At 38.5% G+C, this 24,815-nt stretch overlaps 1 protein-coding gene across 1 annotated transcript in view; it reads right to left on the bottom strand.

The window, feature by feature from the left end:
* Positions 1 to 3,209: 3,209 nt before the first annotated feature.
* Positions 3,210 to 24,815, bottom strand: part of LOC134224750 (A disintegrin and metalloproteinase with thrombospondin motifs like) — a 65,342-nt gene continuing 43,736 nt past the window's right edge. The window contains exon 8 of the mRNA XM_062704306.1: positions 3,210 to 5,486. The gene's annotated coding sequence lies outside the window, so the exon portion shown is untranslated. The remainder of the gene's footprint in view (positions 5,487 to 24,815) is intronic.

Raw genomic sequence — 24,815 nt, 5'->3', positions numbered from 1 at the left:
CCGAAAAAATATCTGAAGAAAAATACCAGGAGAAATTAATGCAGAAAATCCCAGATGAAATCCTGAAAGTATTCCCAGATGAATTGCTGAAGAAAATCCCTGCGGATTGTTCCGAAGAAAAATCGAATCTAAGGTAGTTTCAACGAGGGAAAATTTGTTGGATTTCGGTCCTCACGTACCTTACAGATCAGGTTAGTTTACAAATCAGGAGCTTGTCCGCAAATTTCGCCAGGATTTGTTTTACTTTCAACGACGAATTGCGCCTTTTTGGAAGCACATGAGAACAAAATCAATGGACAAGATTTCCGAGGTGTAAGCCCAAGTAACAATTGAGGTTGTATCAGAGTTTTATAGCGTTCTTCAAAACCTAATCTCAAAACCTTTCATGCAGTCCTCGCAGTTTCCTCTTGTAGATTTCTATAAAACCATGTTACAGCCAGTTGGCCCAGTTTTATTGCAATCATTAAAACCTAATATGCGTTCCAGTTCAGGAGCAACGATTTTATAATATACTTCAAGCCTCACATAAAACATGCAACATAAAACCTCCTCTGGACTTGGTGGTTTTGAGAACCACTATATAACCATGATACAACCACTTCATGACTATGATACAACAACAAATAAGCCGATAATGAAACAGTTGTCAACTCTCAGGTTGATTATTTGTTTATTGTTTGTATTCGAAAAAAATATGTTTTCTTCCTGCAATACATGGATTACATGTCAACAACAAAAATAAAAGAATTATTATCAGCAAGTTCAATAATAGTTCATATCTGGCTTTAAGTGTTCTATGCATGTTTGAAGGCATGCCAGGGATTTTTCATGGTGAAACCATGATAAATAATCAGTATTTTAACAATGCGCTTCGTTAATTTGTTATTATTTAGAATTTTTCAAGTTTAATCAATTGCCTTAGTTAATTACTTTAGAAATAATTTCAATGAATAACCATTTTGTTTGATCAAATACTCAAAGCATTGTTCCTAAAACTTATTAGGATGACCAATTTTATCGTTTAAAAGGTGAAACAGAAATTTGCATGATATTTTGATTATGAAATTCATTATTTTTTCCATATCGGCGACATTTTTTCGAATAAAACTTTGATTGCATTAAATATGCCTCTATATAACCATTACTCCTAAACTGGCCCTATCTTGGCATTTCAAACAACTAGAGGTTTTATCTTGGCCTTTCTCAAGACCATGTTACGACTAGCAAGTTTTATCTTGGTCAAACCTAAAGCTTGGTAGTTTTATATATAATGACAACATGACAATGTAGACAAATATAAAAAAAATCATAAATAAACTTTTTTTGCCCTCGGCGTCGAATGCAACTACTTTTAAAAGTAAGTATTTCAATTGAAAAGCATATAGTGGCAATTGTTAAATGGTATATTTTGTACCATAGAAGTGTTTTACTCGTGTTAAATTGGAAAACCATGTATGGATTAAATACATATTTTCATACCCCTCATGGGCAAATCCTGTTTGAACAGTTTTTTCGACGACTTAAATATATAAGGGAACTGCTCCTGGATTTCATCTCATGACTCCGATGTTCATCCCATTGAAAGCAGAGCAATGGAAAGGTATTTGATTTGTGATTTTTTTCACCAGGAGTTCGTAAAAAGAAGCGAAGAAATTGGTGCCGTATTTCTTCGCTTCCCGATAAGATGAATGTATTTTCAGTGAGTGAGATGGAGATCGGAAAAGTTCCCCTACATAATTCACGACATAGAAAAAACTGCCCATGTTTTCTTTTCATTTTCGGCTGAAAACGAAACGAAAAAAACTTCCGTGGGTCAAACAATTTGTGCTGCAAATGTGGTTTCTATCCATAGTAGTAGTTTCAAGCTTCGTATTCCTATGCAGGTCTTCTTCAGGAGTAAAGGTTATATGTGGGTTTTATACAGGACTCTACGAAGCTTGGCAGCTTTTATAAGTCTTTATCAAAACCAACATATAACTTAACTGCTGGCTTTATGTCAGTTCCATTTTTTAGCTCTGAGGAGGAACACAGGAGCATTATAAAACCTAAAGAGCTGTGGTTTTATATTGGAATTCAAAATGTAGTTCTCAAGTACTCTTGCGGATCTAATTAAATGACAACTGAATAAAACCAAAATAAAACTTTAAGCATTTCTACATGCCGTAATAAAACCTCTATAAAACTAGCATAAATCTTCGAAGCATTGAGATTGTTACTTGTGAGGCTACATGTAGTGTGATTTGAATCAATTTCGATCAATAAGGACTGTGAGTTGATTGGATTTGGCATTTATTCATATGCGCCAACCATATTGATGGAAATAATTAAAATTACATTTTATTCATGTTCTTTGCTTGTTGAGATTCTTGTTATTCTTATCCGCAGATTTTTCCTCACTTATATTCATGAAAAAGGGTTTTAGCACGAGAAATTAATAATCCCACTCTTTTCGCATTTGCCTTTTAAATTTTTTTAAATTTTTTTTCTTATCTCTCTAATACCCAGACAGGGTACTCTGACTATTTTTTTGTTATTTTCAATTGACGATTCCCGTCAAAAATTGCTTTCCTTTCAATGTCTCAACCGATTCTTTGGCTTTTTTAAGCTTAATTATTTAAAAAAATGAAAACGCAAGCTAAAAAAGTGCTGCACGTGTGAACCGCCCTGAAAAATACACTCGATGTTCGTTCAAAATCGAGCAAATGTTAGGCTAATCTTTAAAAACAGCACTTTTTTATTTTTGTTTGAAATTAAAAAAAAAACTTAAAGGCGTCAAAAATATAGGTTCATTGGGGAAGTTTCCAGGAGAGCTTCTAGAATGATTTCAAGGAGCATTTTTGGAGCCCGAAATGTTTCGAGTTTTTTTGAACTTTCATATATTATGGATCCTAGATGCCCTAATAAGTTTTGGGAATCTTTTCAATTTCAACCACCTATTTATGTATATGATTGGATCGTAAAGTGCACATGTTTGAGGGAATTCATTTCAGTACCCGTTCAATCTTTCCTCAATTTAGGGGGGGCGACGGATCCCCCCTGCCCGCCCCCCCCCCCCTTGGCTACGCCCTTGCGAACTTTCAATGGCACATCATGCAGCATGTTGTTCAACTTCATTATGATTGTTTGCTACTATGAGAAATGGGGCATTAGGAAATATAAATTTTACAAGTAGTTTCGGATCATAAAAATAAATGGAACAAAACAAAGAATTTCATTTTCACTTCAAATACTCTTTCTGTATTTTTTCCCTCAATTTTTCGTTTCTTTATTTGTTAATATATTTTACATCGAAACGATACAAGATATTTCTTACAAAACGTCACATTCTCGATAATTGTCTCAACGTGTATGCGTTTGTGTGCACTCGGCACTGCTGTACACTTGTACAGTTGCCTTTCTCTTCATATTCTTGAATTCTATATACGTTCCAACCCTTCCAGGAAGAACCCTACCAGCAGATGAACCTCTCTCGAAAGGACTCTGTATATTTTTTTTATCCCTCCGTCTAACAACTAACAGCGCTTAAAAGTGATAAATTAAAGATATCTACCTAGAGAATAGTGGGGGGCGAAGGGGTCTGTAGTGTCTTGTGTATATGTGTGACTGTTACCGTCTTCAAGATTAACAAAAATACGCATCTTCACCTTAAGAGCAACACATGTGTTAGTTTTCTTTCTCTCTGTTGCAGGAGCCACATGCATCAACATGGGATTGTTTTTTAAACTTCTGTTCCTAATTTCTTGTTTCAGTGCAGACTTTTTCGTTGTTTTCGATTTTTTCTTCTAGTTCCTTAGCATAATGGACGAATCGTTTTGTTTGTTTAAAATTATGATCACTTACAATTGTTACATATTTACAAGATTTGTTTTTTTTTGTTGTTTCAGTAGTTTGTTTTTAAGAACAAAAGAAATAACAAGGTTTTACGAGTTAACGATTGGGTTCTTGAAGTTTTTGTCATTTTTATGTTTTGTGTTCGTGTTCGTTTGGCGGGCAGTTCAACAGTTGCATTAGTATACTTTAACGATTCGTACTTTTTGTACAACAAAATAATACCGAAATCAACATTGTGGGCAGTTTTCCGTTGACAAATTGACTCTTCGGCCAAGTGCCTTTCGAATTCGATCGGTGGTGTCCAACGCTGTAATAACAAAACTTGTTAAGGTGACCGTGATGTGTCGGTGCATTGTGGGTTGCCTACATTGAGGCCGGGCGACGATCACTTTCAGCGATGAGATCTGTCAAGGGGGTTGTTTTGGGCTAAGATGGGGGCTCTTCGTTCGTTTGCTTATGTTCGATGTTAAATCACAGTAGGCCATAGTGAGAAGTGATAGACTTTTAATCGTGGAATTCGGTTTACAAATTATGGCAATGCTTGCTACGATGGCACCTTGCCCTTTAGAGCACGATGTCCGTAAAAGTTGTTTTAGGGTTTGGTTCAATTTAATGACACTCTCAGGTTTCTGGCAACCGCGGGAAGATGAGTTCGGAGCAATTCTTGTTTCCAACATATAACACAACACTGTTGAATAATAATCTGTCATTGTTCTTGAAATTTAGAAATCACAGATATTAGTTACATATTTAATAACTCATCTTTCGGCGGTGGCTAGTTGGCTCAAATATTATTATTTTGTCACACTTCCTGTGACTCGTTTCGTTACGATGTTACAATGTGGAAATGTTTAGCTAGGATTGTCAATATATCGATTAAATCGAATGTATTGAACACATCTTCTCTCACTCTCTTTTTCTCGATTCTTAAATCTACAATGAAATGTGACTACAATTTCTTAAAAAAAACTGTATCACTTTACTTATAAACTATAAAAAATAGAAACGACTCTTCGGTAGAAGTAAATAGTTTCTTTCGCCTATTTGCACAATTTTATATCACAATTGTATTTTGAATGTAGATTCTGCTTACTGCATAATTTAGTGCATTGTGCTTGGTGTGATTCTGTTTTTGCGCGCTTTCACTGTGGGCTTTGTGTGGATAGCAGTGGGAGATATACGACGCTTCCGACTGTATTCGGACGATAGTTTCTGAACGTTTTGCTGTCACTCTCTTCATAGAAGAAGAAAATACAAAACAAGTTGTTTCAATTTATATGTTCGGGTGAAGGTGGGAAATGCTGGGACTTGCTGACTGCAAACCACGTTGCTAAAGTGTTTCCAAGTTATTGGAGTTGTAGCAAGGCATCTTAATTCATGGCCTGCTGTAACCATGCTGGTTCTCTAATGGTGGTTGCGTTTTGCACACAGTTACTATGGTAATGATGCGCTGCCGGTCTTTTCTTTTTTTTATGGTGCAGAAGAAAAAACAGAATTCTATTGGTGTCTGGGGATCTAAACTATCCTAACTATTTAGTATTGCTACTGTTGATTGCTGACGATTTCCTGCTGCTGCAGTTGCTCCTTTAGGTGTTGTAATCGCTTTCGTTTGATGGCATTCATGAAATTCTTGTATCGTCTGTCCTCATCATCCACTGTTGGTCGATTGGGAGAAAAAGCAGAAAAAATGGAATGGATTAGTAGAATCAGTGCCCAACGATTGTCTGCTGGTTCCACTAAATGAGAGTAAATGCTGGTTTTAATAGCGGCGCAAAACGAGCGAATAGTTTACAGGGCGATTATATAATGAGATCGAATGTAGCTGTTGAGAGGATCAACTGGAAGTTATGACTAGATGCTACAAGGTTGGTTCCTACTAGGAAGAACATGAGTATAATAGCGAATAGGTGTAGCGCACTTGTAGGTGTTCGCAACTACAGATTTGTTTGAATATATTTGAAGTGTTGCAGAATGTGGAGCCATACTAGAAGCAAAGTTTTCTACTTGTGAATATACATAAATATTGGGGAAAGTATACAGAAATAATTTAAGGGAAAAGGATCTATACATGATTATTTTAACTTAGTTATTTCACATGCAGGTATAGGTTGATACAATATTTTCTAACACTTAACTATAGGACTTATTTTAATGCATATTTATCCACAACTCGTGTTATTGGATGCATGGAACTAAATTATGTCGTACGACGATATGGACTTGTAATATTGCAATGCTTGTTATTCTTAAAACAACCTGACCAGTTGGTCCTAACAAAATTATATCACAATTCTATCAATACAGTATACCCCCGCTAATCTAACAAATGTATGGCTGGACTATCGAGATTTCTCTCGTTAACCCGACTGTCAAATCCATACAAATGATCCAAAACATAATCACAGCACAAATTTAAAAACTAGCAATTTAAACAATTTAAATCCATTGGCGTTGACAGTTTTTAATCCGGAAAATTTCGAATTTGCGAGATCTGGACTAACGAGTCGTTGGATTAGCGATTAGCGATTAGCGGATAAGCGGGGGGATACTGTATATGTTACAAATAACAATATCTGTAATAATGTTGAGATAAATTCTCTATCCCGGATGGAGAAAAGAAAATTCCACGATCGTCATAACAAGAATATAACAAAATTTGATATTATTAAAATAAATAGCAATACTTGTAACACGACCAGTTATAGTTTTGTTCTTTTCAATAACATAATTTGTAATAAGTTTAGTTATTTTCATTCCTTTTCATATGACACATCGAGTTATATTTTTGTTCAATTGAAAACATATTTAGTAACGTTTTTGTTAAAACTAGAAGAAATTTTGTTACAATTTTTGTTATTTTAACTACTAATATATTATTAGTTTAAAAAAATGATCTACTGGTCGGGAAACTAATAGTTATCTGCTTCATTCTTTCATCGGTTTATTATAATCTTTTCATAAATCAGAACGCCTTTCACAATATGGAAGAATGAAGATATGAAGGGATGTTTACTAAATAATTTACTTGAAGATTTATTTTTACTGGTAAACATTGTTCCTTTCTAGAATATGGATGGATAAGTTGATTTTGGTTAAACTTGATTTCTTTGTCTATGCACTGAAATCAACATTCTCAGTAAAAATTTTCGTAGAAGTTAACTCATACTTTTATTGTTAAACCTTTGCTGCATCGCAGCAAGTGTGTTATAAAAAGATAACAGCTGCTTGCTGCTTTATTATTGAAAGTGGTGCCGTTGAAAACGCGAGGTTGAATATAATTGGATTTCGAAAAGTTCGTTCTTAAGATGGAAATACTTTCAAACTTTCAAATGAACCTGTGTCAGCAAAAGTGGTACATGTCACATTGAGGAAATTTTACAGGATACGCGTTTTCTCAAAAACTTGGAATAATTTACAATTTTCTGCTCAATTTTACCACCAAGTTATGAGTGTAGTTGTTTCAGAAAGCAGCTGATTGATTTTCAGCAACACCGTAATTTTTTTTTATTCATTAAATATTGCAAATCATGCTTAACCCTTTTGAGACGGATGGGTCATATATGCCCAGCGCTTTAGATTGGCTGTTTAAAATGACAGATGAGAGCTAGGTCCTAGCTTCCTTCAGCAAAGTTGTTTATCAGGATGTATCAGGATGTTACAGGAAAAATATCGGAGGTCAAGTGTAGCCATACCATGAAGACCCAGATATCTGAAACCTTGGGAAGATTTTAGTTCTGAGAGCATGCAAATGAATCTGAAATAGTCCTATACCGCATTGTTTGATGATTTTGAACACTCTATGAGGTTTAGTCATCTTGAACATCAAGTCAGTGATCAATTTTCAGGAATACGAGATGCTCAAGGCTCTCCAAAACATTCTCGAGTTCAGCCCACGGTATCTATCAAATCAATCAAGGCTTTTGTCCTCATCATCAGTGTCCGATATCCTCATCATCGGTATCAGGGTTGTTAATCGTTAATTTATCGTTATCGCCGATAAAGTTGATTGTGATCAACGTTATCGGTTGCTACGATAACGATGAATCAACTGAATTATTATCGGAGTTCGATAATTTAACGTAAGTTAACTCGATAATTTTGCGATAATGTGGTTACTAGATTACGCGAATAAAGTTTGTGTAAAATTTTGACAGAAGTCGAGAATGGAACAAATTGTTTGCAGCTGGTTGATCAGAGTTAATTTTGATTGAAGCGGGGCACTCTAAAATTATTGCTTAATGCATGCTGCTCTACGAAACGATGAGAAGTGAGGTGCTCTGTTGGTGGTTAGCGTTTTTTTAGATGTCATCGACAAGATATTGGGATCCAAGTACTAGAAATTTATTTTATGCAGCGATCTGTAGTACTGCATTCCAGGCAGCACCAGTACCAAGTGAACATTCTCACAACAGATTGATGGACTAACCCCGTCACCTATGATTTGGTTACACTAAGGAGTTTAGTCTAAGCTGTGAGTCATAAAATATTCATATAACTGGGTGCTCGGATCTTCAAAACAGAAGTTTTGTTAATAATGCTAGATTAAACATAAGTATAGGTAGACATTAAAAATGCTCTCAGGTTCTCTACTATGGAGAACTACGACTCTGTAAGAACTTCAATGATTGAACGAAATAATGTGTTGGTCAATTCGGTGACCTCCTTGAATCCCAATTTAATTCCAGGATTTAAAGGCGTTCTCGAATATTGTAAGGCGATACAATATTTTTAAAATAGATATTGCAAATCCAGCTTGTGAATATTTGCACTTCAAACTGTAGTACATGTTACAGTTAACTCGATAATTATCGATAAATCAACGAATACTCGATAACGATAACGTTAATTCAACGCTCATTTTATCGTCAACGAAGCATTATCGTAAAAGTGTTATCGTTATCGAAGTTGGCGTTAAATTAATGATGATAATTTATCGATTAACAACCCTGATCGGTATATACCCCATCCCATTCAATAAGCACCCAAACGACTTCGAATTGGCTGATGACGTTGTACTCCTCGCTCAACGGCGCTCTGATATGTAGAGTAAGCTAAACAACCTTGGCGATCGCTCTTCTTCGGCAGGTTTAGTCATCAACGCCAACAAATCCAAATCGTTGGATGTAAACACGATGACCCTTTCCAGTTTCACAGTAGCTTTGCAATCAGTGCAAAATGTTGAAAGCTTCCAACATCTTGGTATCCGAATGGCGTCAGACGGCGGTACCAAGATCGACATAGGCGCACGGATCAAGAAAGCAAGGGCTGCCTTTGCGAATTTAAGAAATATCTGGAAAAACAGAGCGCGACAGGGCCCGCCTGGAAAGCAGTGTTACGATTGACGGGGATACCTTCGAGGTGGTCGAGGAATTCGTCTACCTCGGATCCTTGCTAACGGCTGATAACAATGTCAGTCGTGAAATACGAAGGCGCATCATCTGTGGAAGTCGGGCCTACTACGGGCTCCAGAAGAAAGTGCGGTCAAAAATGATTCGCCACCGCACCAAATGTGTCATGTACAAGACGCTAATAAGACTGGTTGTCCTCTACGGACATGAAACATGGACAATGCTCGAGGAGGACTAGCAAGCACTCGGATTATTCGAGAGACTGGTGCTTAGGACCATCTTTGGCGGTGTGCAAGAAGACGGTGTGTGGCGGCGAAGAATGAACCATGAGCTCGCCCAGCTCTACGGCGAACCCAGTATCCAGAAGGTAGCTAAAGCCGGAAGGGTACGATGGGCAGGACATGTTGCAAGAATGCCGGACAGCAACCCTGCAAAGATGGTGTTCGCTTCCGATCCGGCAGGTACGAGACGACATGGAGCGCAGCGAGCGAGATGGGCAGACCAGGTGCAGAACGACTTGGCGAGCGTGGGGCGTATTCGAGGATGGAGAGATGCGGCCTCGAACCGTGTATTGTGGCGTCAAATTGTTGATTCAGTGTTATCTGTTTAGATGTAGACTAAATAAATGAAATGAAGGTGGGCTGGGTCGGCCACACTCTACGTAGGGGCGGAAACGAAATCTGTTAACAAGCATTAGACTGGAACCCTGGGACATCGCAGCAGAGGCAGGCCCAGAGGCTCATGGCGGCGAAGCCTCAATAAAGAAATAAAAGAAGTTGACCGAAATCTAACCTGGCAATAGGTTAAAGCGATAGCTGGACATCGCTCAGGATGGAGATTTTTCAAGTCGGCGCTTTGCACCACTGGAGGTGTACAGGACCCATAGGGAAGGTTCAATAAGCATATGCGCATCATGTAAACTAAATTTTCTTGAACACGAGATGCTCAAGGTACTCCAAAACAATCTCGAGTTCAGGCCATGCATACCAGATAAACCGAGGCTTTTACAATATCCTCATAATCAAGTATACACCCAATACGGTTCATAAAGCATATGCAAAATGTGTAAACTGAATTATCTTGAGCACGAGATGTTCAAGGTACTCCGAAACGTTCTTGAGTTCCGTCAACGGTCAACCAGATCAACCAAGCTTTTGACTATATCCCAAGCAATATCCTCTTAATCAGGGTTGTTAATCGTTAATTTATCGTTATCGCCGATAAAGTTGATTGTGATCAACGTTATCGGTTGCTACGATAACGATGAATCAACTGCATTATTATCGGAGTTCGATAATTTAACGTAAGTTAACTCGATAATTTTGCGATAATGGGGTTACTAGATTACGCGAATAAAGTTTTTGTAAAATTTTGACAGGAAGTCGAGAATGGAACAAACTGTTTGCAGCTGGTTGATTAGAGTTAATTTTGATTGAAGCAGGGCACTCTAAAATTATTGCTTAATGCCTGCTACTCTACGAAACGATGAGAAGTGAGGTGCTCTGTTGGTGGTTAGCGTTTTTTTAGATGTCATCGACAAGATATTGGGATCCAAGTACTAGAAATTTATTTTATGCAGCGATCTGTAGTACTGCATTCCAGGCAGCACCAGTACCAAGTGAACATTCTCACAACAGATTGATGGACTAACCCCGTCACCTATGATTTGGTTAGACTAAGGAGTTTAGTCTAAGCTGTGAGTCATAAAATATTCATATAACTGGGTGCTCCGGATCTTCAAAACAGAAGTTTTGTTAATAATGCTAGATTAAACATAAGTATAGGTAGACATTAAAAATGCTCTCAGATTCTCTACTATGGAGAACTACGACTCTGTAAGAACTTTAATGATTGAACGAAATAATGTGTTGGTCAATTCGGTGACCTCCTTGAATCCCAATTTAATTCCAGGATTTAAAGGCGTTCTCGAATATTGTAAGGCGATACAATATTTTTAAAATAGATATTGCAAATCCAGCTTGTGAATATTTGCACTTCAAACTGTAGTACATGTTACAGTTAACTCGATAATTATCGATAAATCAACGAATACTCGATAACGATAACGTTAATTCAACGCTCATTTTATCGTCAACGAAGCATTATCGTAAAAGTGTTATCGTTATCGAAGTTGGCGTTAAATTAATGACGGTAATTTATCGATTAACAACCCTGCTCTTAATACCGATTCCCAATCCAGTTCAATAAGCATATACGCACAATGTAAATCCAATTGTTTTGAATACGAGATGCTCAAGGTACTCCAGAACATTCTCGAGTTCAGCCTACGGTATCTAACAGATCAACCAAGGCTTTTGCAATGTCTTTATCATCGACATATACCCAAACTGGTATTATATGAACTCAATTTCCCAGTAAACGAGAAGTTCATGGTACCCCAAAACGTTCTCGGTTCCAGCTCATAGTATCTACCAGATCAAACAGGTCTTTTGAAATATCCACATCATCAAGTATACAACCAGTCCGGTTCCATAAGCATATGATTCATATTTCTTTGAACATGGGATGTATAGGGTCTTCCAAAATGAGTTAAGATCAAGGTATGTTCCAGATGTACAAACACTAAGCAAGAGTTTGAGTCGAGGAATTTCTATTCGAATGCAGACACGGGCCTTTTTTGTTGAGGCGTTCAGAAGTTCATTGTCGTGTCGCAGCTAAGTGTTCATTTAGGGAGCATCCATAAATTACGTAACGCTCTGAGAAGGGAGGTAGGTTGCTCGAAGTGTGACAATCCATACAAAACTCTTAAATGATTCATACGAAAAGTGTGACAAAAGCGTGAGGGGATTTAAATTGCCAATTTTTGCGTAACGTAGTTAATAGATCTTCCCTTAGCACTTCAACAGATATTAACTTCGAGTTTTTCCTAAGCCAAGATACCAGCTTTGTATTCGTACGCAGTGGGTCCAAAATGTATTCGTCTAGCTACATATTTTTTAGTAAGATGTAAAACTTAGGCGTGATAGAAGTGAAATCAAAAAACTTTCTTCTAAATTTGGTAGAAAACTTATCAACACATAATTATTATTCAAAAACAAATAGAAATTTCAATTACTTTTCCTGGTATGTGGAGAATATCTAAATTTCGTCAATTTCGCTTGCTCAAAAAGTATTCGTCTATTCAGAAAATAATCGAGCGAAACACGAATATAATAGTTTTATTCGCATGTAATTACACTAGCACACTATAGTGATGTCTAGCAACATATTGTCAATACTCAATGACAGATCAAATAATGTTTTTGTTTGTTTGTTCGAACTTGGCGCGGAAAATAGAAGCACCATGGGTGAGAAAAGTAAAAAGATGAGTCCCAATGAAAAAAAAACTTATTCTACGCCTACATAATTAGTGCAAGTTGACTTACGACTTTGCATGAAATGTGGGTAGACCAAGGGTAACAAGAATTCAACCATTTAATTGGAGATTGGTCGCATCAGCGCCACAAAAATCTATCAAAACAAATAACAGAGTGGTCGTCAACGATGGTAAACTGATAACGATGAGCGATTTATTGAGTTTCACCCATATAGACAAGTGAGTTGGAGAGAAGAAGTGCTCAGATATGAACCAATACGAACAGAAATACCTGTGAAAAGTATGGGTATAATGGGCGAGTATCACGAAAGAAAATTCAAGTGAGCCATCAAATTATCAAAAACAGCTCGATTTCAGCTAAAAATATCGCTGGAAGAAGGATGACTTTCGGAATCAAGTCATGTTATCTGACGAAATCAAGTACAGCATATTTGAATCAAATGGCCGATGTATGGTATGGCGGAAAAGATATAAAGAGATACAGCCGCAGACTCTTTTGAGCAGTAAAGCATGGTGGGGGCTCCGTCATGGTCTCTGAGGTGCTTGAGCGCAACCGGTGTGGGAAAATTTCACATTATTGAAGGAATTATGTATCACAAAATGTTCATCCGCATTTTGAAAGAAAATTTGAACTCCATTGCTGAGAAATTAGGCTTACAGGGAACATACATCTTAGGAGGGGATAATTACTTCGAACACACAGCCCATAGTACTAAGCTGTAGCTACTCTATAATACCCCAATCAACTCAAAACGCCTCTTCAGAGCCCAGATATAAATCCAATTTAACTCCATTTGAAGGTTCTGGACAACAAACTTTTCGTGAAATTCGTGAAAGTTATATTTCCAACAACAACGAATTGAAATTAGTGTTGAAAGAAGAATGGAAGAATATTCGGTCCCCCGTTACTACAGCCCGTCATAGATACACAGGGGAATCCAACGAAATATTGGATTCCATTCTACAACTCCTGTTGTCGTTTTAAAAGCGCGCTAAGCCTGAATAGACTTTTTGAGCCCGTATTTGATGAATTGTTATGTTTTGTTACCTTTGTTTTTGTTATTGTTTTATTCTTCTGTTTGATTTTTCACAATAAAGATGAATTGATTATTTTGCTACGCAATGCAATCGATAGTTTTATTTTTTTGAGCTTACTAGATTCTATTTTTGACATTTTCTAGAAAACGCACAGCTAGACGAATACTTTTTGGACTCACTGTATATCATGAGGCTAAGTCGAGAAAATTTCCAACCCAAAAATGGGAGAAGGCCGTTTGGCTGAATACCGTTCTGATTTTTTTCAATGCCTGTTTCAGAGAAACAGCCCAGCGTTTACGTCATGGATGTAACGACATTCAGCTCGACAAGCTTCCCTTGTTCGGCGCAGTTTGTGAAGAACCGGAACGCATAGAAGTTTGCCGCATTATGACGAAGACTATTTCGACAGCGTCTGTGGAAGCGGCCGTCAAGCTAATGCAGGAGGTTTGATTGGTACACTTTATCGCCAACTGTTGGCCGAAGAGCCGAGGTGAACCGATAGTTACTGCACAGGATACAGCAAAGCAGCAGCAGCTGATGAAGACGATAGCAGCTTACTGCGAATCCGTCAAAGCGCCGCTTCGCCCGAAGAGCTCCAGCAGGCGGAGACAATACTGTAGCGGCAAGCTCAATGGGATAGATTTCCGGACGAGGTGAGAACGCTAACCAACAATTAAAAAAGATGACCGGGAGCGCGGAATGACACTTTCAAGATGAGTAGCCAAATCTACAAAAGGTCACCGTCAGTAAACGACGAAGGTGTGTTGCGTATGGATGGAAGGCTAGCAAATTGCGCTGAGAGCTCCTTCGACAAACGGCACCCGACAATTATTTTCACACACCCGACAATTATTTCAATTCGGACACGGTAATTCGGAGACTGTATTAAAACCAGATTAAACAGCGCTTCCAGATTCCCGAAAATGCGTCCGGCGGTACAGCAGGTGATGAACAAGTGCATTTGATGCAAGATCAACAAGTTTTGTTCACGAACACCGAGAATTGTTCTGCTCCGTAGGTGTTAGTGATGGGGAAAATGGATCACATTGTTGAACAGATCAGATAGGGGTCATTCAGTCTAATGATCCGGATATTTCATAGAGATCGGATCTTTGGATCAAAACGTAAGGAGAATGCAAAATGGTGAAATGGTTGTCATGCAGGACTACACTTTTGACCCTCATATATTTTTATGACATATACTTGTGACATGCATAGAGAATCTACAACATATTTTTAGTTCTATCATTTCCTTACAAAAGATTAGATAATTTGCTCATTTGGTGAATCGGATCTTTGTAAAAGTGAGCTCCGAATCATTCACTCACTTCAAAGATCCGGATCATTTTAATGGTTCCAGATCTGGCCCATCTCTAGTAGGGGTAGACTACCTGGGTCTTTCCGCCAGGTACCCCACACATGGGAGGTGTCTGGAAGCGGATGCGGTCAGTGACAGAGGCGATGCGCTCGATGACGGGAGAAAGCAATACCGCAATACTGGCGAAACAGAAGCACTGACCCGAACGATATCGGGTGCTGACTTGGAGGTGGAGAAGTTTTTGACGGGCTCTGCCGAAGCTTTACGGAACATGTGTAGAAGCGGACCCAGCTTCTGGCAGATATAATGTGGGAGAGATGGTGCCGGGAGTATCTCCCGACGATCAACCAACAACGGTCGAAATGATTCGACGAACAGAAGCAGATCGAGGAAGGTGACCTGGTATTCGTGGCTGAGGGGAAGTTCTGGAGGCGAGGTATTGTAGGTGCGGTGATGCTGCGTTACCGCTTTTTCCCGATGCACACCTGCGTCCTTTTAATGCTACTTACATGCAGCGTTGAAAAGACGCTACGTGGGCATCGAGCCTAACTCAGCGAGGCGGGCAGTAAATCATTGCTGGTGACCTGAACGCAAAGCGCTAGCTGAGAACGGTTCCAACAGAAACGAAGATATTTTCAACACACTTTGCTGCCTTCTATGGATGCTGAATGCAATCGTATGACCAAAATTATGAGGACAAGAGTGGTGAACCTCAGAAATTATTATTTTTCTAAAAAGAGTCTGTGCTAAGCCGTTCTAAAAGATGTAAAAAAATTAAAAACCAAACCTTCTCCTATTCCACCGTTGATCCCGTTAGACAACTCTTTGAAAAAGCGATCCACCATCGGCTAATTATGTTTTCGCAGTGAACGATAAATCGTCCACTGATCCGATTCAAAAACATCCTCAGTCGGATCAAATCTGTATCCAATTAAAACATCCACCATGAGCTGCACAGGTACAATCTTTCCAGCTTCTTAGTGAAAATCATGCGAGGACAAAAAAAATGCGAGGACATTCCGGGTCTCCACCGCATCATCGTAGGTGTTCCCCAGGGCAGTATATTCGGGTCCCTGTTATTTAAACTGTTCATTTAAGACTTGCATGACTGACTGGGAGTTGCAGAGAGTATGTCCAAAGGCTTAACAATCCCTGTTCAGGCCACTAAGAGTTGTAGGGTTTGCCTAGGATATGGTGGTGTTTGACAGTGGGCTCTGTTAAACTTCAATAAAAAGCAGCAAATATCCGCAAGCAGGATCAAGCAAATCACTCTTGTGCTGATCAAAACATGCTAGCCCAAGACCTGGTGTGAGATGGGAATCTAAATAGACCTGACACGACGGCCTCTACGAGACAGGAGGTTTATGTAGGAACATTTGGCCGCCTGTAAAATCTGTAATTACGAACGACATAAGAGATAACTTGACTCAACACAATCGGCAGTTTATCTTAAAGATGGCTGGAGGGATATTCGATCCGCCATTGGTAACACTGAAACCACTAAGCACGATTTCCTTGGTTCAGAGAAACGACTAGTATGAGGGCGAATATGACCAGTTAGTAGAGGAGAAGGATGTACATAGCATCCTAAGTAACATTTTAAGTTTTATAACGGTCTTGAAGACCATAATTTTCTCTTTAATAGTGTTATAAAACCAGCATAAGACCGAAATGTTGCTAGGGATGGGCGAGATTGCTCGTACGAGGTTGAACGGGGTGCGATACAAACGGGTGCGAAATAGTCAAAACTGGATTATACGGAGAAAAAGGTCCAGCAGGAATATTGAGCCCGTGAAGAGTAATAGATATAATAGAGTTATAGAGTTCACCGCCTTACCAAATTGACTATCTACAAAACGAGACCTGGACAATGCTTCCGGATAATCAACGTGCCGGAAATTTTACTGAATTTTTATGAGGAACACTACTAAAATTTAGCCACTTCTTCTTAATATTGGAATTACATTCTTCACTTCACTGGTACATTGCAGCCTCGCTGCTCATTGTTTATTCAGTAGAAGCATAAGTACTAGAATGCTAGTGGCGCTGTAGTCATTTAAATTATTTTGTCAAATTATGCTTCAACAAGCTTCAGTTGGCCATAATTTATACATCATGTTGTAGTGCATGTTTTGTTTTATCACCAGCATCGGTTTGACCTCCAGGTCAAAGTAAACTAGATGTTAGTCACGCGAACAGGGACGACATTAGCAATCTTATACTTTTGAATCAACTGTTTATTCAGCACTTCTGCAGTTTAATTCACTCAGATGGTCAACTAGCTGACATCAGACCTGGTAGATTGCAAGTCAGTTATCATTAGAGGAGACTTCTATGTGTGATCGACAGAGTGGGAAAGCCGATATACTAACCGGAGAGGACAACCGCTGCTAGAGGCCTTAGCCAAGCTGGACGTCGTACTGAGCAACGACGGCTCCAGCGAAACGGAGTGCAGTGCAGGGTTGATGAAGGACCAGGGAATGTAAAATAACAACATTGCCAATGACAACAACATTGTCCTCTCTTGTAAATGTTGGGACAAACTCAACTCGCAATAAGCGTTTGTCCCAAACTGCAACAGAATAGGACAATGATCGCCTGCCGCGCATTTTGAGAAGTAGTCGGTTTTCGATAATGTTTTTGGTTAAATAAGTATCAGTTATCAATGCCTAGGGGTCATTCCATACCAAGTGACCGAACCACTTGTAATCGACTTACACCATTTTTTATCAAATTTTGTGGATTTGTTTATCTACCGATTATATGTGAAAATCCAAATTTATTTGATGATTGGACAACCCCTCGGCAAATGCGAGCACCCCCCGTTTTTGACGATTTGCAAAAACCATATTTTTGAACGACTCATATCTCGGACAGTTTTAAAGCTACAAATAACTTCTTTTTATGCATTTTGAAGAGAACTCTTCAAACTTTTTGAGAAAAATATCGATTTTTAGTAGAAGTGTTGCCATCTGCATTGTTTTTGCGTTTCAAGTATAAAATTGTATTTTTCTGCCAATGAGTATATTTTTATTTGGAAAATAACACCAGCATCGTGTTCTCCAGAGAATTTTGCATAAGAAACACTTGAAACCCCAAGGTACTATGAGCCGTTCTCGAGTTATAGAGTTTTGAATGTAATATGATTCATATGGAGCTTATCAATCCCATAAGATTTTGTTACGCATACCCAACCTTTACCCTTTTTGCTAGAGTGTTTTTATAAAATTGCCAAGAATTCCAAGATATTGTTTTCTTAAAAGAAATTGTAAAACATGTAACATTGAATAGAAAATAATGTACTTGGCAACGTAGTCACTTTGGAAAAAAATAACTTTTCTGTTAAGAAAATTATTTTTTAGCTTTTTAGTGGAATGTTTTCACTTGTCATAAGACGAGTTTATACAATCCCATTGAATTCAACCACTTAATTGTATCTTGACAGATACGTATTTCGACCTCAACAGTAAGGCCGTCTTCAGTGTCTCGTACTTGACTCGAAGTCGAATATAGTATTTCACCTGCTATGGAAAGATTTTTTTTAATTTTATAGATCATTAATTAATTTCAAAAGCTTTCGGCTCATATGCTGTAAAGCGTTACGGAGCCGAAATCTTTGTTTTACTATTTTATTCTTACAAAATAACGTTAGATTAAGTGCACCGAAAGACTCGTGTTTTAATCATAGAAACAAACATTTTTTTTTAAAAACAGCAAAAAAAGAGGCACGAAAGGCAATTATGACAGAAGAAACGATATGATTATCTAAAAACCCTGATTAATTTACCTTGCGGGAATGGTGCACTTCTCGTGCATTTTGAAAATAGTATTTTGACCATATGTTTCGAGCCCATAGTCCGAACCAGTCAAATTTGAATAACATGTTGTGAGCAACGTAAAATGCAACATGTTGTGAGCAAATCGGTTAAGGGCAAGTGCCTAAAAAGTGGATGAAACTTTTCTGCGCACACACACACAGACATCACCTCAATTTGTCGGGCTGAGTCGATTGGCATACAACACATGGATCCCCGGGCCTTCTATAAAAAGTTTGTTTTTGGAGCGAACATATACCCTTCAGTACGCTTACGAGAAAGGAAAAAATAAAGTAGCTCATAAGGAAGTAGACTTTCACTATATTATTGTGGGAAAAAGGGTATGAAAGTATGTAAGTAAATGCTACTTGTACTTACAGCAGAAGAGGGTAAGTGATTTGTGACTATTTGTGACAAGTGGGAGGTAAGAGGGTTGAAAATGGTAAAAAACGTTGGATGCAATTTTCAAACGATTTTTTAGTTATACACAAGGCAGAAGAAAAGCTTAATGTCAATACTAGTCGACCAGAGGAGAACTATCCACGAAAAGTTTTTCTCTTACTACCACGGGAATTAAACCCACACTTCACAGCACCCAAATGTGATTTGAAGACAGCCATGAGCTCTCAGTCACTCACCAAGGAATCGAAAATTGTCAACTGTGTATGTATATTGTCAAAATATGAAAATAGTAGACCAAAAACAAACATCATAAAAATGGTCTTCTTTGAGATAATGATTTTATTTTCTGTTGTTGTATTTTTTGCATTTTTAACTCCTAGAGAATTCAGATTTTCTTAAGCCATGTGACATATTGCGTTAAAGGTTGACCCTAAGTATGCCGAAAAACTTTGCAGAAGAAGGATCACTCAGAAAAATCGACACATACTTTATGGCAAAAATCCATGTATTTTGAAATATGCATATCATGCGTCGGCACATACCTAATAACATACAAATTCACACATGGTTTCTATGACCCAGATGGATAATATGTGTGAACACTCATGCAATGCATGTGGGCCCATGGAATATATGTGTCTAAAATATGGAATCCATTTCGCTAACCCCGTTGCAAAAATCCATGTGTGAACTCATGAATATAATGTGGAGTTTATTGTGAGTGATCCTTGCTGGAACGACGACCAAAATTGTTTATTCTGCCAGCACTACCAAACTACGTGTACATACCAATCATTCAACTGTGCGTTATTTCAAAAATTTTATTTTTTTAGAACTGAGGAACAAATTGTAGTATAGTGCTGGCAGAAACATTTCAACAATCAAACTTCAAAGCGTTCTAAATTTCCAGCAATGCTTATTCTTCAGCAAACTTTTTCGGCATCTTTCAGACTATATGCTAACGTATTGAGTCAGATGATTGAATTAACGATAAACTTGCCGCTAGGAGCAAGAATGCAAAAAAAAAATCCATGCTGATCTTCATATAAATTTCAAACGCGGTGCGGAAAGTGGGGAAGCAACCAATTGAGCTGTGTGTGTATATGTCAATGCGAATATGTGTGTATGTTCGGAAATTGGTAAAAATATTCAATGTTCACAGTGAAAAAGGACTTTTCATTTTTAAAATCCTGTATCTCAAGATCGGAACATAGTACCTCGGGGTTTCAAGCATTCCCAATGTAAAAATGACCAAAGAACACGTTGGTGAGGTTATTTTTTAAATAAAATTATACTCATTGGGTAAAAAATGCATTTTTCGGACAAAACCTTGAAAATTGTTCATTTAGCAACACTGCACATCAAAAAATTCCTTGAAAAATCTTAATACGAATGGTTACCTTAGATTCATTCTAGCACTCACGGTTCCAGAGAAATTAGCAAAACAATATGACGGGTTCCACACACTTTGTCCGAAAAGGGGGATGATCGTATTAATCGTGGGGTGGTCCAATCACCACGAAATTTTGAATTTTAGGATTTAGCCCAAACATGAACAACTGGTCAAAATTTCATTCAATTCTAAGAAAGTCGATTGCACGTTTGCATTTTTTCTCGGTCACTTCATATGGAATGACCCCTAGATAGGTATAAACTTAACCATCTGTTCACATGATTTGTGTTTACTTCTGAAAAACACAAGTTTTCGCAGTTTGTAAAGTTCACAACAATTTCCTCTCCATGTTTGTTGCAAATAAAAAGGAACGCAAAATTGTCTTTATCCTCTGCAGATGAGGACAAAGAGTTATCGCTATTCTCTTTTGTTGCTTGTTTTTTGCATTTTTCAGCGACAATTACATTCCTTGTGAGGGACCCATATTGATCATAAGACTATCCGCGACAGGAACTACTCCTACAATTGGAGCACGCAGGGTCGCAAACTTAAGTGAAGCTAAGGGCCTGAAGGAAAACACGGGCAGTCTGAGCGGAGGTGAACTTGTTGTGGTTCTGTCACGAGCTTACGACCAAGCGATAGGTAAACTGATGGAGCGAGCAAATTGCATCCATTAGAGTAACCTTGCCCAGGGCTTGAAGAAAATTGTAAAGGGCATTACTTTTAAAGCGACGGACATGACAAGAGGAGCACTGGCTCCTTCCGGGTGATGTCCAATGAGACTGAAGACGATCATGGAAGTACTGTTCCCGCACAACGGCCCAATTCATTGGCAGTCAGTAGCAAGGGTAGGAGCAATTAATGGTGGCAAAGGGCCCTCGACCCGAGTAAAGCATCCGATCCGGACGGGATCCCGCACACGACGTAAACGGCAGCCATAATGATAAATCCGGACATGTTCAGGTCAACCATGCAGAGATGCCTGGGCGTGCGGACATTCACGGATACATGGAAGAGATAGCGTTTGTTACTGAAACTTGGCAAGCCACCTGAAGACCCCTTAGCGTACAGACCCAACTTTCTTATAGAAACTTTTGAGAATCTACTAAAGAAGTTAATTTTGAACAGACTGTCTCCGTACATGGAAGTGGCGGGAGAATTGTCGAGTCTACTCTGGGCGCCGAAAACGGTGATGACACTGCAGAGGTCGCCATCGAATGCAAGTGGCTCGGTATCCGTTACAGCGCAGTAATAACACTCGACGTGCGGGATACGTTCAACAATGCCTGCTGGGCGGTGATTGCGAACTAGATGCTTTGGCTGGGAGTACTGGTAGGGCTGTACAAGATTCTGGGAAGCTACTTTCTGAACCAAGTTCTGTACCATCACCGCTGGTGTCCCGCAGGGATTAATTCTGGGCCCACTGGTGTAGAACTTGGTGTACGATGGCGTGCTGGGGTTGAAGCTACTGCCAAGAGTCAAATTAGTGGGGTTTGCCGATGAAGTAACGATGACCGTGTACGGAGAGTCCCTCGAGGAGGTCGTATTGATTAAAGCCTATTCGATCAGTCTCATCGAGGAATGGCTGCGCAGCAAGAAGCTACAGTTGACGCATCATGAAACGGAGATAACAGTTGTCAACAATCGGAGATCGATGCAGTTAGAGTCGGCGACTGAGACATTACCTCCAAGAGATCTCTTAAACTATTGACGGTGTTGCTGGGCGATAGGCTGAGTTTCAAAAGTCATGTTGCCTACACATGCAAGCCCGCGTTGACAGCGATAGCGGCACTATCTAGGATGATGGTGAACAGCTCTAGTGTGTGCTCCAGCAAGCGCAGGCTGCTGACAAGCGTGGCGGTTTCAATACTGCGGTACTTAGGTACTATATGGAGGTCGGTTTTGAGCGGGATCTGCAACACCCGAGAGCTAGAGAGTACTCATAGGTTAAGATGTTTAAGTGTCATCAGCGCATACCGCATCTGCCCGCAATGTCCAGACATGACATAAACGGCTAACATTCCCATGAATATTATCCTGTTTACATGTCCTTGGTTTGAAGCGGTGTTGAAGGCATACGGAATTGACACTACCACAGATAACATCGTCGGAAGAATGTACCAGAACGTAAAACAGTGGAGTGCTGTCGCAAGAGTGACAACCAGGATAGCAGACATCCAACAACGGAGCAGCAGCAGGCCACCATTGCACAGTGGTCCAGGTAGCGGTAAAAAGTTGTTCAAGCCAAACATAGCAGAGATAGAAAAAAACTTTGTTCTACAAAGTTGCTCCTAATAGTGAGGGGCTAATTGAGATTTTCATAAAAATTAGGGTGGGTCACATTTGAAAAAAATAAAAAATAAAACTTTTTCTTTTGCAGAGATACGGCTATACAATGTGCCGCGAAGTTATAGTTCAGCCAGATTCCCAGAATTTTTCTAAAAAAATTATCTCTTTAGCTCTTAAATTGACTGATTTAGAGCAATTTTTCCAAGTTTACTTAGGGTGACCCTTAAAAAAACAGTTTGTTTTTGCTCTAACTTTTTTGTTTCAAATTTCTCAGCAATGTGATGTTCAGACCACTTTTTGTGCTTTGCAGGGCGCAACTTTTCATGGACTTATGGGCCAAACACAATTGATACGTTTGCGTGCGTTTTGACAGTTTTCCCATGGGAAAACTGTCAAAACGCACGCAAACGTATCAATTGTGTTTGACCCATTAGCGTTGCCATATCTCATGCGGATTAAAAGCTATTAAGGTTTTTCTTCGAAAAACACCTTTTCTTCTAACGGCTGTATCTATGAATGGCGCAAACATTTTTTCAATCTGTTTTCTCGACCTTATTCTACTACTTTCAGGGTGTTTAAATCGAGGGGATAATTGAAAATAACTCCATATTATTGCAATGAAAAATTACCGTTTTTTCCATTTTCAAGCACTAATTTGCTATTTTTAAGTATTTTGCTTCCATGGCTAAGTTCGTGATATGGCAAACGCCACACTATTTTGTTATAGAGCCTGAGCAGAAGCTAATATCTTGAAAACAGCAGTGCTTATGAACTTGATATGAATAAGAGGTAACATGACAAAAAATAATAACAAAAATTATTATCCAAAATAAATACTTTAGGCATAACATTATCAGATATTTTAATACAAAACGAAAAATAATTATGTTTTGCCTTTGATATTGTAATAACAACATATGTTATGCCTTGAATATTTTGTATATTACTTTTTGTTAATTCGTATCTTATTGAATCAAGAATTGACAAAAATCGAGGGGTCCATAAAAGTGATTTCGTCCATAACTAACGAGTGGTCCATCTTTCTGAAAAATTTAACTCGGATCCCTAATAAACTCGCCGAAAGCATTCGAATGAACATAAATGTGGGCATTTTCAAAGATCTCGTGCAAATATTGGCCCGGTATCAGCGAGAATTACTCACATGTATAAGAAAGTAGTGGAATAAGGTCGAGAAAAAAGATTGAAATAATGTTTGCGCCCATTAATAGATACAGCTGTTAGAAGAAAATGTTTTTTTCGAAGAAAATTCTTAATAACTTTTGATCCGCATGAGATATGGCAACGCTAAGTCCATGAAAAGTTGCGCCCTGCAAAGCACAAAAAGTGATCTGAACATCACACTGCACACTGGTTCAGAAGCCCCCAAAACGTGCGTTTTTTAGTTTTCGACCTGAAAACTACATTTTAAAGCCATGATGTCTTCAGAAGAGTTGAAGGATATTTCTTGGGCTTTCTTTTGATAAGAAAATATCAATGATCTATCCACCTTGAAGGGCGGTATGAAATAAAAAAATTACGCAGATGTACAAAATCATTGGTTGTCCTCTGCAATGTTATAAAGAATGTGAATTGGAACATCTTTTCTGAAGACACAATATTGGACAAACGGTTTTGTAACGAATTAGAGCACGTTTTGTATGAATGACCCCCAAAAATCATATTTTGAGCATAACTTTTTTGAAAATGATTTTAGCACTATGGTTTATTCTAGAAAGTTGTGCATAATGACAAAAAACATGTTTGTCTAGAATACTACTTTGATCTATCTTGAAACCTGTCAAAGCTATTAAGGAATCTTTAGAAAAAATAGTCAATTTTCACATCAACACACCATGAAAAGCGGCAAGAGGCGACAAGCCAAACAGCCACCATCTGAAAGATTCGGTTTTAAGCTACCGAATGCACAATGTTTTGTTTTGTTCCGTCGTGTTCCACTATTGTTTTGAATCAACTTAAAATAGTCCTTAATGTACGTTTTTCAGTACAACTGTTACGTAAACAATTATGACTTATGGCATCATGA

This window comes from Armigeres subalbatus, chromosome 3 (assembly GCF_024139115.2).
Source record: "Armigeres subalbatus isolate Guangzhou_Male chromosome 3, GZ_Asu_2, whole genome shotgun sequence".
Lineage (NCBI taxonomy): Eukaryota > Metazoa > Arthropoda > Insecta > Diptera > Culicidae > Armigeres > Armigeres subalbatus.
Note: the sequence above shows the minus strand (reverse complement) of the source record. Positions and strands in the feature narration are given on the sequence as shown.